The 12,496-nt window shown below is 35.4% G+C and overlaps 1 long non-coding RNA gene across 1 annotated transcript; it reads right to left on the reverse strand.

The window, feature by feature from the left end:
* Positions 1 to 5,285: 5,285 nt before the first annotated feature.
* LOC126491531 (uncharacterized) lies at positions 5,286 to 10,283 on the reverse strand. Its single transcript, XR_007589417.1, has 3 exons — positions 10,112 to 10,283; positions 9,854 to 9,914; positions 5,286 to 8,716 (listed from the first exon to the last, which is right to left on the reverse strand). It is a non-coding gene; the product is annotated as an uncharacterized lncRNA (long non-coding RNA).
* Between the last annotated feature and the right edge of the window lie 2,213 nt (positions 10,284 to 12,496).

Raw genomic sequence — 12,496 nt, forward strand, 5'->3', positions numbered from 1 at the left:
AAAAAAAAAAAAAAAAGAAAAAGAAAATAACCCATTATTGAGAAAATATGAAATGATTTGGCTGTTCAAATTATAGAATTTTAAGAAATATTGCTATTCATGAAAACAATGATGCTCCCTCTAAAATTTATTTTATTTCTTTCTCTGATTCAATGATAAGTCCTTTAAAAACACCTATCAGCTGGACTTAGAGGTGCATGGCTATATCATAGCACACAGGAGTATGCGTGGGGCCCATCTCAGTAAGTTTGAGGTCAACTTGTTCCTCATCATGAATTCTTGAGATCCCCGGCTATGTGGACTTTTCCTAATGAAATCCCCATTGGGACATGGGGATACTGTGATTGGTGGAGGACAATGTCCATAGTCGTCTCTGAGGCTGCACAACTTCAAGGGCATGGCACCAGGAAGTGTTGGCTTAGGTAATCACTCTTCCAAGTTTCTTATTCTTACTAATGTTTTCTGTTCAAAGGCGGTCCAGATAAAATGAAGCTCAAACTCATGTTGCTCAATAAAGATAACAATTCTACTGCAAGTGGATGATTTAGCCACATGCATGGATGATCTCCCTATTTGTGTATTCAAAACAGGCTGTTCAGTCTTGAAACTATAACACACAGCCAACAGAAATGGTCCCAGCACATTTTACTCACTTTTTTAAACCTACTATTTGCTCACACTTAACAAGGAAGAAATTGAAAGAAGAATTTGGAAAGGCATGTAGATAGGACAAGGAAGGGGTAAAGAAATTGAATATATTTTACTTAAAATATATAAGAATAATTTTTTAATAAAAATGTGGCTTGAGATAGCTTAGCAATTATGAGCAATGGGTGTTTTTTGAAGAAGACAGAGGTTGTAATTGTATAACTTAAGCTACTTTGTCAAAAATCCGATGACCATTCTCTTTGGATGGATGCCTAGCTCAGCCTTGATATAGTAGGGAGGGCCTTGGACCTTCTACAAAACAATGTGCCTACTCTCTCTGTGGAATGAATATGGGATTGGGTGGGAGGCTAACTAGAGAAAATGAGAGTCGGGGAGGGAGTGGAAACTTGGATTGATATGTATAATGGATAGTTTTGTTTTTGTTTTTTTTAAATAAAAATATGGCTGGAGAGATGGCTCAGCGGTTAAGAGCTCTGCCTGATCTTCCAGAGGTCCTGAGTTCAATTCCCAACAACGACATGGTGGCTCACAACCATCTGTAATGAGGTCTGGTGTCCTCTTCTGGTTTGCAGGTGCACATGCAGACAGAACACTGTATACATAATAAATGAATAAATAAATTCTTGAAAAAATAAAATAAAAATAAAGAAATCATTATTCAAATAAAAAAGATGATTGTTTGGAGTGTGATTCTAATTAGTAGTATTAATAAAATCCCAGAGTCAGATTTTGGGGTAAACATGACAGAAAAGATAAGCAACACAGCAGCCACATTCACTTCTTGCCTCCCCAAATCCAAACCAAATGGGGGGAATTAGATTCTTTTTTTCATCTCCCAAATGCTGGGATTAAAGTCATGATCCACTTCCTGCCAGATCCTATGGTCCACTAGTGGTTGTTAGCTCTGCCCTCTAATATCCAGGCAAGATTTCTTTGTCCAAACAAGAACAAAATATCATATTTAAAATTGGTAAGCAAGCCAAGCGATGGTAGCACACGCCTTTAATCCCAGCACTCAGGAGGTAGAGGCAGGCAGATCTCTGTGAGTCTGAGACCAGCCTGGTCTACAGAGCTAGTTCCAGGACAGGCTCCAAAGCCACAGAGAAACCCTGTCTCGAAAACCCAAAAAAAAAAAAAAAATTGGTAAGCATAGTGAGTGAACATTTGTAGCATCAACAGACTAAGGACTCAAGAACTGGGGAAAAAAATAACTTATTATGGAACCAAAATAGGACTGTGGAGACCATGTTAGAGATATAGCCCTTTGTGTTCATGGGTTTCGTGTACATGAACATGATGATACTATAGAAAAATAGGACCACAGCAAGGTGCTCCAAGCAAGTGGAAAAGCATTTACAGGGCCTGCTAGCTGAGGGCACCTTTAGGAAGGTGACCAGGATTGGCATGTGGGAAAGGCAAATGAGGTACTTGAGTAGAGGCAGCAGAAGGATGGCACCCACAAGGACAAACTCATTGCTGACTGATGTGTCACCACAGGCCAGCTTCAGCACATCCAGGACCTTGCACATGAAGTGTCTGAATACTTTTAAGTCATACAAGGGCAGTCTCATGGCAATGACTGTTTCTGTCAACAACCCAAAAAGGTAGAGTACCCAGAAGGCTCTTGGAGGCATGAAAAAAAAAAACCTGTGGCTCATGTGCATGGGTACCTGAGTTGCTGACAAATAGAAAGGTGGTGGTCACAGGCCAAGGTGACGAGCAGCAGGTACTCTGTGGAGCCTGTGGAATGTCTCAGGTGCATCTGGATGTCACAGCCATTAGAGAAGATGGTCTTTTGGGATGAGAGTAGGTGGAACAGCATCAGAGGCACAAAGGAGATGTGTAGCAGATTTTCTAAATGGAAATATTACTCAAAAATTGGATATGCGTGTGTGTAGGCAGGGATTCAACATGCACACGGCCATGAAGGCAGTGTTCCAAGCAGGGTCACCAGTTACATAACTGAGCACAGAAGAAAGAGTAGGTGCTCCAGAGATGAGTAGTCAGAAAATTCCTTCAAGATAAATGCAGAGACTTTTGTCCTGCTTCTGGGCTACGTAACACAGAGTTATGCCTGGAAACACAGTAGAGTAAAAGGACAGAGGATGCAGGGTATTGAGAACAGAAAAATTGTTAAGGTCTTTTCCAACATGGATACAGGTTCTGTGACTTTGGGACAGTCTCCTCATCTTCTGTAGGTTACAGTGCATCCATGTGAATAGTGAGGATGATATCCCTAAGAGGGTATTTATGGAAGTATGAATAGGCAGAATCACAAAGATCCAAAGGTGAATGAAAAATAAAGGTCTTTACTGTAGGACTTCTTGAAACCTTTAAATGGCTACTAATGTTTATTGGTAGCTCTCCAAAAGTAATGTAGACTATGCACTTCCAAACTTATCTGAACTTACATCCACTTCACCTCTAGTCCTACCCCCAAGAAGAGCCCTGCAAACAGCATCTGAGAGTTGATAGCCTGGATCAGAGGTCCTAAATCTTACACACATACTGGAATTACTTGGAAGAATGTCAAAACACAGTGTTTCCCTTCCAGAGTTTCTGGCTTAGGGCAGATGTGTGTTGTTGCCGCTCTACTGGCACAGGGATGAATGCCTCTAAAGGTTCTGCTGACTTTGCTGCAGCCTCTAAGCCATCGCTTGCACTGTTCTATCTGGAATATTTTCATTTTCCCCTCATGTGTAGTAGCTGATCTGTCTCTTGGTTCTGTTTGTCACACTGTGTGCTTTGTATCTCAGGAAGTGGGCAGCTACTGACCTGTAAACCCATGAGTAGGCAAACCCCAGTGAGATAATCTGTTAGGTGCTTTGTTTGGGCTACAGCTTTAGAAGATGTCTTTTTGTGTTTACATCTCTACTTCAGAATCAGACATGGTTTTAGATTTAGACTATGACTATCTTTCTCTAAATCCAAGCATAATGTTAAAAGAAAAATCGAGAATTTCTGTCTCATGTCAACAGCCTTCTGGTATGGGACAGAAAGATCAATTTTAAAGGAACATTTTACTTTCCTTCATGCCCATTTTGTCTACATCTTATCTTTACTGAAAATATGTCTACATGAACAGTGTTTACATTTTCAACAAAGAACAGCTTCCAAGAAGAAGACATTGGGGCCCCACAATGTCTCTTCCTGGTTGATATGACGGCATGATGCTGATAGCTCTACTATGAGACCAATTTATGGGTACAAGCTGCAGATATGGTGCACCTTCTTACAACGTTCTGGCCACAGAAGTAAGAACTTCAGAAGAGCCCTATCGAATACTCAGAAACCATTTGCAATCATCCAAAATAGCAATCTTTAAATTTAACCATTGTTTTACTTTTATAATATCATGTAGAAAGAACATCGCCCCCATGACATCTGGAAGCAATCCTAGAAGATGCCATTCTCTCTTCCCAACAAAGTTTGTCTTCACGGTCAGGGACAACATTTAAGAGTTGATTTTTACTCATAGAAAGTTGGGGTTGGGTGAAATTATGTATACCCAGAGATCTCACAAGAGGAAAAATTGAATGGGATAATAGGTAGATTACTCATTCACACTAATAGTAGTGAGTAAAAGAATAATTATGAGCTGTTATTTATGAATAATTTACATTGGTATAGATTTTGTATATTGATACAAATTCAAATTAAACTTATATAGAATATGTGCCTATTTTTGTTTAGAATATTTGTAATACCTATGCAAAGTTATTTTGTCAGACTTCACAACCCACCTGTGCAAGTAATATTTTTGTTCTTCATAGGCCTTTGATGGGGTTGAAGATCAGATAATCATAGTGACCATCCTCTTATGGTCTAATCAAGCCATTCCTACTACAAGTCTTAGACTCCTTAGGATAGAATGTTTATCAAAACATTAGAATGTATTCTTTGTGTAATATGGTTTATGCTGGTTGTCATTCTAACTTTATACTTGATATCTGTTTCTTGTATACATAGTTTTGTATTGAGTTTGAAATTTCTTATTTAAGCAAAAGGGGTAGGTGCTGTGAGAGCTCCTTCAGGCAAAAACCTTAAGATACCAATTCATTTGGGCATGGTCTTTTACATTATAAATGAATCTGTAAAGTGTGTGGTCACTTTCTTGATTCCAACTCTTGATTCTGGCTGCTAGATTTATTGTATACATGATCCATTCACTTGTAGGTGCTTGTTAGACCTCTAAATGCCCAAGACATTCTTACACTTTAACTTGGTATTTTCAAAAGTGAAAGATTCAATTAGTACTCACACATAGTTCAGGGCTTGTCACTCTGACTTGTACAGCCTTCAAAATAAAACATAAAAACATTAACTCAGTGTTTAATGCTGAATTTAGAATGAATGCAGCTATATTAAGTGAAATCAGACACGTCTCTCTCATGTGTTTGTATGTATGATAATAGATTTAGGAACATGGGGAGATATGGTACAAATCTTTAATTTTCTTTTGGAAAATATGTGTGGATTGTTTTTAATTAAATATCATAAATCAGTTTGGCTTAACAAGAGGAATTGTTTTATTAAGGTACAAAATTAAGCAAAGTTCCAAATTTCAGCTATTCATTTCTTACTATCACTTTGTTTATTTCACCCAATAACTACTGTGTACCAAGAGTTTAACTGTTTTTTTATTCAACGATACATTTATCCACTCCTTTCCCTTTCTCTCCCCTCCTCTTCTCCCATGATCCACATGCTCCAAATTTACTAAGAAATTGTCTTTGTCTATGTCCTATATAAAATAGATTTATGTATGTCTCTGTTTCCTCTTTGTTGTATATGTTCTGGGCATTGTGAATTGTAGGCTGACTGTCCTCTGTTTTATGTCTAAAAGCCACTTAGGAGTGAGTACATATATTTTTCCTTTTGGTTCTGGGTTAACTCACTCTTTTATGTTTTCTAGATCCATAAATTCGCACATAAATTTCAAGATGTAATTGTTTTTATCCACTGTGTAGTACTCCATTGTGTAAATATACCACAATTTCTTTGTCCATTCTTCAGTGGAGGGATTGTTTTCAGGTTCTGGCTCTGACAAATAGTGTTGTTGTGAAGACAGTTGAGCATTTGTCGTTTTGGTATGATTGAGCATCCATTGAGTACATATCCAAAGGGCATGGCTGGGTTTTAAGATAAGCTGTTTCCTAATTTTCTTTCAGTCTTTTTTTTTTTTTAATTTTTGGTTCTCCAAGACATGGTTTCTCTTTAACTCTAGAGCCTATCCTGGAACTAGCTTTTGTAGACCAGGTTGGCCTTGAAGTCACAGAGATCTATCTCTGCCTCCCAAGTGCAGGGATTAAAGCCATGCCTCACAACCAGGCAAGTGGCTTTCTAATTTTCTACGGAATAACCATACTGATATCCAAAGTAGCTGACTCAGTTGTAACCCCATCAGCAATGGAGGAGTGTTCCCTTAACTCCACATCCTCTCCAGCTTAAGTTGTCATCAGTGTTTTGATCTTGCCTATTGTTACAGATGTAAGAGGGACTCTCAGATTTGTTTTGATTTTCATTTCTCTAATGAATAAGGAGTTTGGAAATTTCCTTAAGTGTCTCTCAGTCATTTTAGATTCATATGTTAAAAGTTTTTTATTTAGATCTGTACTCCATTTTTACTGGAGTACTCCATTTTTTATTTGATGACCAATTATTTAAGTACTTTGTATGTTTTGAAGATCAGTCTTCTGTCCAATGTGGGGGAGGTGAATATCTTTTCCCATACTACAGATGGCTATTTTGTATTGCTGATCATGTCCTTTGTTTTACAGAAACTTTTGCTTCAGGAGATCTCATTTATTATTTTTCTCAGTGTCTGTGATGCCTGGGGTTATAATTTGAAAGTGGTCCTCTTTACCAATGTGTTCAAGTGTACTTCCAATATTCTGTTTTATGTAGTTCAGTGTGTTTGTCTTTATGTTGTAGTCTTTGATCCATTGGGACTTGAGTTTTGTTCATGATGATAGATGTGGATCTACTTTCATTCTCTCCCACACTGATATTCAGTTAAGCCAGCACCACTTGTTAAATATGTTTTCTCCATTTTATAGTTTTTGGTGCTTTGTCAAAAATCACGAGTGGATTGATATCTGGGTCTTAGAATCAGTTCCATTAGTCCTCCTATCTGTTTTTGTGCCAACACCAGGCTCTCTTCAGTACTGTAGCTCTGTAGTCATCTGAAGTCATGAAATATGATGCCTCCAGAAATTATTTTTTATGTAGGATTGTTTTGGCTATCCTGCATTTTTTTTGGCTTTTCTATATGAAGTTGATTGTTTTTATTTTGAGATCTCTGGAGAATTTTTCTGATATTTACATGGGAATGGTATTGAGCCTTTAGACTGCTATGTTGATTTCTAATTAACAAGGGCAAGGGACATCTTCCCATTCTCTGGTGTCTTCTTTAAGGATTTAATATTCTTTTCCTACAGTCCTTTCACTTCTCTAGTTGGCAATTCCATAATATTTTATATTTGTGGCTACTGTTAAGGGTAATGTTACTATCATTTATTACTTCAAGACATCTTTCTTTTTCAGAAAATATTCCTTGTAACCACCTTCTATCTACCTTCCTGATGACCACTCCCAATCTTCTGATAACCATAATTATACCCCCAACTTCTAAGGTTACTTTTATACAAAATATACAAGTAAACATATGGGAGGTTTGACTCTTCATGCCTCTCAAATTTCAGTTAATGGTATCCTTTGAGCTTAAAAAAAATTGTTGAAACTTTTTAGGATTTTATGGTTCTGGTTTGAGAGCCAAATTGTGTTTCTTTCACTGGGCCTTTTTAATGTTTTGGCTATTTTCAGGGAGTTGTTGTTTCATTATCCAGTTCTAGATTCAGAGACAAAGTTCTTTCCTTTGGCTCTGGTTTGAAGACCAAAGTTGGAACACCCTTCCTGTAACCAATAAGGTTTTATCCATTACTTTGCTGATTCAAACTAAAATAAAGAGAGGTATAATGATGCATAAACAAGTTGTTGACATTATGAAACTTTTTTCTACACAATAACTGATTTTGATTAACTGACTGTAAGTGGCTTAACATCTGAAAGAACAATTTAAAATAAGCCACCAGTTTTTTCCTGAGGTCCAAAAGATTATGATAATATGCACAAGCTTTCTCAGATGACTACACACAAAGTCTTACTCTTCTGTGAAGCACAAAACATTATGACACTGAATTCATTTATAGAGTTTCATTACAGTAAGATTTTTTTTCTCATGTTTTTGAAAAATACACAAATTAACTTCAGAGTTTCTCTACAAAAGGGCTCATATAATGTATTTGGAGATGACTGTGAAAAAAATTAGCACATTCCATTCACAGGTATCTCTAGAGTATGTTACATTTTAAGCCTTATAAGAGTACAGGGGTCTGCAAAGGCCTTATCACACAGATATCATTCCTAGGGTTTCTCTCCAGTATGTGTTCTTCTATGCATTTGAAGAGTACCATGTTGTGAAAAGGCCTTACCACACTGATTACATTCATAGGGTTTCTCTCCAGTATGTGTTCTTTTATGCGTTTGAAGATTACTATGACATCCAAAGGCCTTACAACACTGATTACATGCATAGGGTTTCTCTCCAGTATGTGATCTTTTATGGCTTTGAAGATTCCTGTGTTCTGCAAAGGCCTTACCACACTGATTACATTCATAAGGTTTCTCTCCAGTATGTGTTCTTTTATGCAATTGAAGATGATTATGATGTGCAAAGGCCTTACCACACTGATTACATTCATAGGGTTTCTCTCCAATATGTGTTCTTTTTTGACTTTGATGTATTTCATAATGAAGAAAGTCTTTAACATCTTGACCATATATATAGGGTTTCTCTCCAGTGTGTATTTCTTTATGCATTTCAAGACAATTGTGATAACAAAAAACTTCATCACATTGCTTAATTTCCCAGCATTTTTCTCTGCTATGTGTTTTTTCATTCCTTAGAAGATGAGTGTTATAAGACAAGACTTTACCACAGTGAAAATATACTGAAAACTTCTCTCCAATTTGATTTCTTTCAATCCTGCAAGGATAATTTACACATGTAAAAGCTTTACCACATTCAATGCAGTTGAACCTCATAACTAAATGAATTAATTTCGTCTTTTTTCAAATTGTAAAAAGGAATCAAATATCAAGGTTTTACAGCTTTGTTTAAAATCATGATTTGTTCTCTTATTAGGGATCATTTTACATATAGAAAAATATTTGTGATGACAAATTCCATTGTGTCATGCTTTATCTTTCCATCTATAACTATACCTATAATTTTCTAGGATATTTTTTACATTTTTGAAGCATATACTGAGTGCTTTACCACCTTTACTCCATTCATAATTTCACTATATTGTAAATCATTATACATTTGGTAAGTGAAATAAGACACCCAGAAATATTTGCATAGTCTAGAACTAATGTTTCTTTGTTTGTTTGTTTGTTTTTGTTGTGAGTTTGTATTTATGTATTAACCATGACGATAGAAAATAAATTAACTTTGTATTTTTGGATCAAATTAAACATGTACACTCCCACATAGGAACTACAGTTTATCTTCTTAATTGTTCTTAAGGAGAAGTATGCTAAATCTTTCCATAGTCCTATGCTCATACACTTGTGTCAAGAGTGACATATCATATATATATATATGAAAAAAGAATAGTGTATAAAGATTTCCACAATGAATCCTCAAAGTTTGACTTTCACAGACTTGTGGTATAGATATTAAGGTTTCTTCACAACAATTGCCCCATGACCCTTGACTGATCTGATTTCACTAAACTTAGCACAGTCACAAAAAGTATATGAGTGATACAAGGCTTACCATGGGCAATTGAATTAGAAAGTTTTGCAGCTATACTCATTTTCTGTCATGAATAGCAAGAAGCAAATGAAGCAGCAGTTCTACAACATAGCTCCCATGGTATTATGAATCAAATGGTGATATCTGTTTAGGCATTGCTACCTAGATATTTTCTTCAATGAAGGCTTTGAAGTTGCAATTCACATACATAAAATTGAAGTGTATGGATTTGTGAGAACTTAATAACCATCAATACATTTAAAGCTGTGCTTATTTACACTCTTGATTTTGTTTTAAAGTTCCAGAACACAATACAAACTATTCAAGGAAAATTGTTATGAACTTGCCCAAGAAAATTACCTTGCATGTCTTCTAGAACATTGACAATGCTCTTTGGTGTTAAGATCTTCCCAAATGTATCCTAAAATACAGTACCAGAATATATGTTATATTCTTTAAGAATGTGCAACATTTAGCTTATTATCTTAAGTGCACCTAAGAACTGTGACTGTGTTATTTACCTCATTCTTCTTTCTCTAAAACAAATTATAGAACAAAATCATAAACCAAGGAAAAGTTGTCTCCATATTTTGAAACATGAAAGAAATTCATTTTCACCTATAGTAGTTAGGTTCCTGTAGGTCTCCAGCATCACATCTTTGTAGACATTCTTCTGGGAAGGATTCAGCAAATCCCACTCTTCCTTATTGAAGTTGATGTGCACATCATCATAGGTCACTGCCTTCAGAATATGCCATACATGAATATAATGTAAGTATGACAGTAAAATACATACTTCTTTGAAAGTATAGTTTTATGATTCTGGGTGTTCCCCATTCTTGTTCCATGACATAGACAGTCAATTTAGAAGAAAATTGAAAAGAAGAATCAATTCTCTTATTCTGTGTCCTTTGTATAGGATACCACCTTATAAGAGCAGTATCTATTCACAGGGAGAGAAAAAGAGAAAAGATCAACAGGATGTTGTATGCATGAGAAAATTAATGACTGCAGAAAGGAAAAAAAAGATGGAAAAACTGGGCATATTGGTGTATTTTGTCTTTTCCACAACACTCAGAAAACAGAGGTGGGTATATCTGTCTGTGAGATGAATGCCAGTCAAGATTTAACAGAGCTGCTTATCCATTTTAAGATACCATGTATCTTGTCAGAGGTTGAGGCATAAGCATGTCTTTGCCCAAAGGCCAGTTTTGACAACAAGAAAACAAGCTTTGAGTGTCTTCAGTGCTCAACATTCTCTAGAAAATAGATCAGTGCTACCAGTAGTAATCATGTTTCACTTCAACAGTACCCTAGGTTATTTAAATTCCATATTTTACAGCTTTTTGAAGTGGTTAAAGATTACCTATCTATGCAAAATATATTCTTTATGTGTCTAAAAAACCTGATTATTCTAACTATAAGTATCACAAGCATAGATAACTATTGAACTATAATTCTAATACCTATATAACTTAAAGACTAAGACTTCATATTAGAATATTGTATAATAAACAACTGTACAACAAATGAGGACAATGGGCTCAAAATGTAACCAATCAATAAATATCTTGATCAATGGAAGAAATGTACATTGCAATTTGATAAATATATTTATCAATATATAAAATGTTTTCAGCAGAGGTAGAAGCATGAATGCATACAATATTCAATATTTAACATTATATCAATATATAAAAAATCTATATCAAAGCAATTGCCTATAAATTATAACTCACAAGCATTCACTCTATTACTCACTATTATTATTAATATATGTAAACTCACACTATCTTATTCCATCCAATTTTCCCTTTTTTTTTTTAAAGAAATCCCTGAGCACATAAAATTTCCCTTCTAACCCGCAACCCTATACCAATTATAATCAACCCCTGAATGATGTCCCTAACCCTAGGACAAACTTTGTTGGGAGAGGGGATGTAGTCTTTTAGAATTACTTCCAGCTGTCATGGGGGCAATGTTCTTTCTATGGGATCCTGAGAAAGTAAAATGATGGTTAAGGTCCAAGATTACTGTGTGGTATAACTGCAAATAGTCTCTGAGTATTTTGTAAAGTTTTTGTGAGCTTCCTCTTATAAGGTCTGTCCACAACATTGTAAAAAGTGGACCATTTCAGCTAACCAAGTTGGAACCATCTTGAGCAGCTGGTAGACAAAACCCGTCTGGTAGTAGCACTGTCACCATCATGTCATCATAGCACCCAGGTTGAGTTGTTGTTGTGGGGCCCCAACTTCTTCCTGAAAACTTCAGAAATTACTGCAGGAAAATTCATTGTTCATTGTGGACAACTTAAACATTATTTATAGTCATATACAGACATATATATTCAATGACATGTACAATAGACTCGAAAGTAGAAGTGTAGAAAAGTGAAAATTTTTCTAAATTCTTTTTTCTTTCTGTCCCATGCTCCTGACATTGAGAGAGACAGAGCCAGTGTCCATCTCCAAAACCAGCTCTATATATTCATAAATATACATCCAATTATAAAAGACACCCAATGAAATGATACGATAAAAGTGTAGATTACTGAATCTAAAAAGAATAAAGGGGCATATATGTGTATAATGTAAAAGTGTAGATCATTAAAATTAATTTTAAAAAGTAACTACTTATTTATGTATTTTACATTGATATAGGCATGGATGCTCCCTTTTGATATAAACTTGACATTTTTATCAAAACATACTGTCTATGATTTTTATATTCTTACTCAAACTATTTTATCTAATCCAACTCCCTTAAACATGTCATGAAAATTTCTAAGTCCTTTAAAGTTATTATAAACCAATTAGGATAGAAAATACTGCATGTTAGTACTTTGTTATTTATTACAATTGAAATTATACTCAAGTTAGGTATGTTTTCTTTTTTTTTTTTGTTAGGTATGTTTTCAACATTATATGGAATTTCATTAGCTGATTCAAATGTAAATACTTTAGAGAAAATGGTTGGTGAAGTAAAGCAAACTTTGTCTCCTTG

The sequence above is a fragment of the Alexandromys fortis genome, unplaced genomic scaffold (assembly GCF_014885135.2).
Source record: "Alexandromys fortis isolate MF-2015 unplaced genomic scaffold, M_Fortis_MF-2015_v1.1 scaffold_279, whole genome shotgun sequence".
NCBI lineage: Eukaryota > Metazoa > Chordata > Mammalia > Rodentia > Cricetidae > Alexandromys > Alexandromys fortis.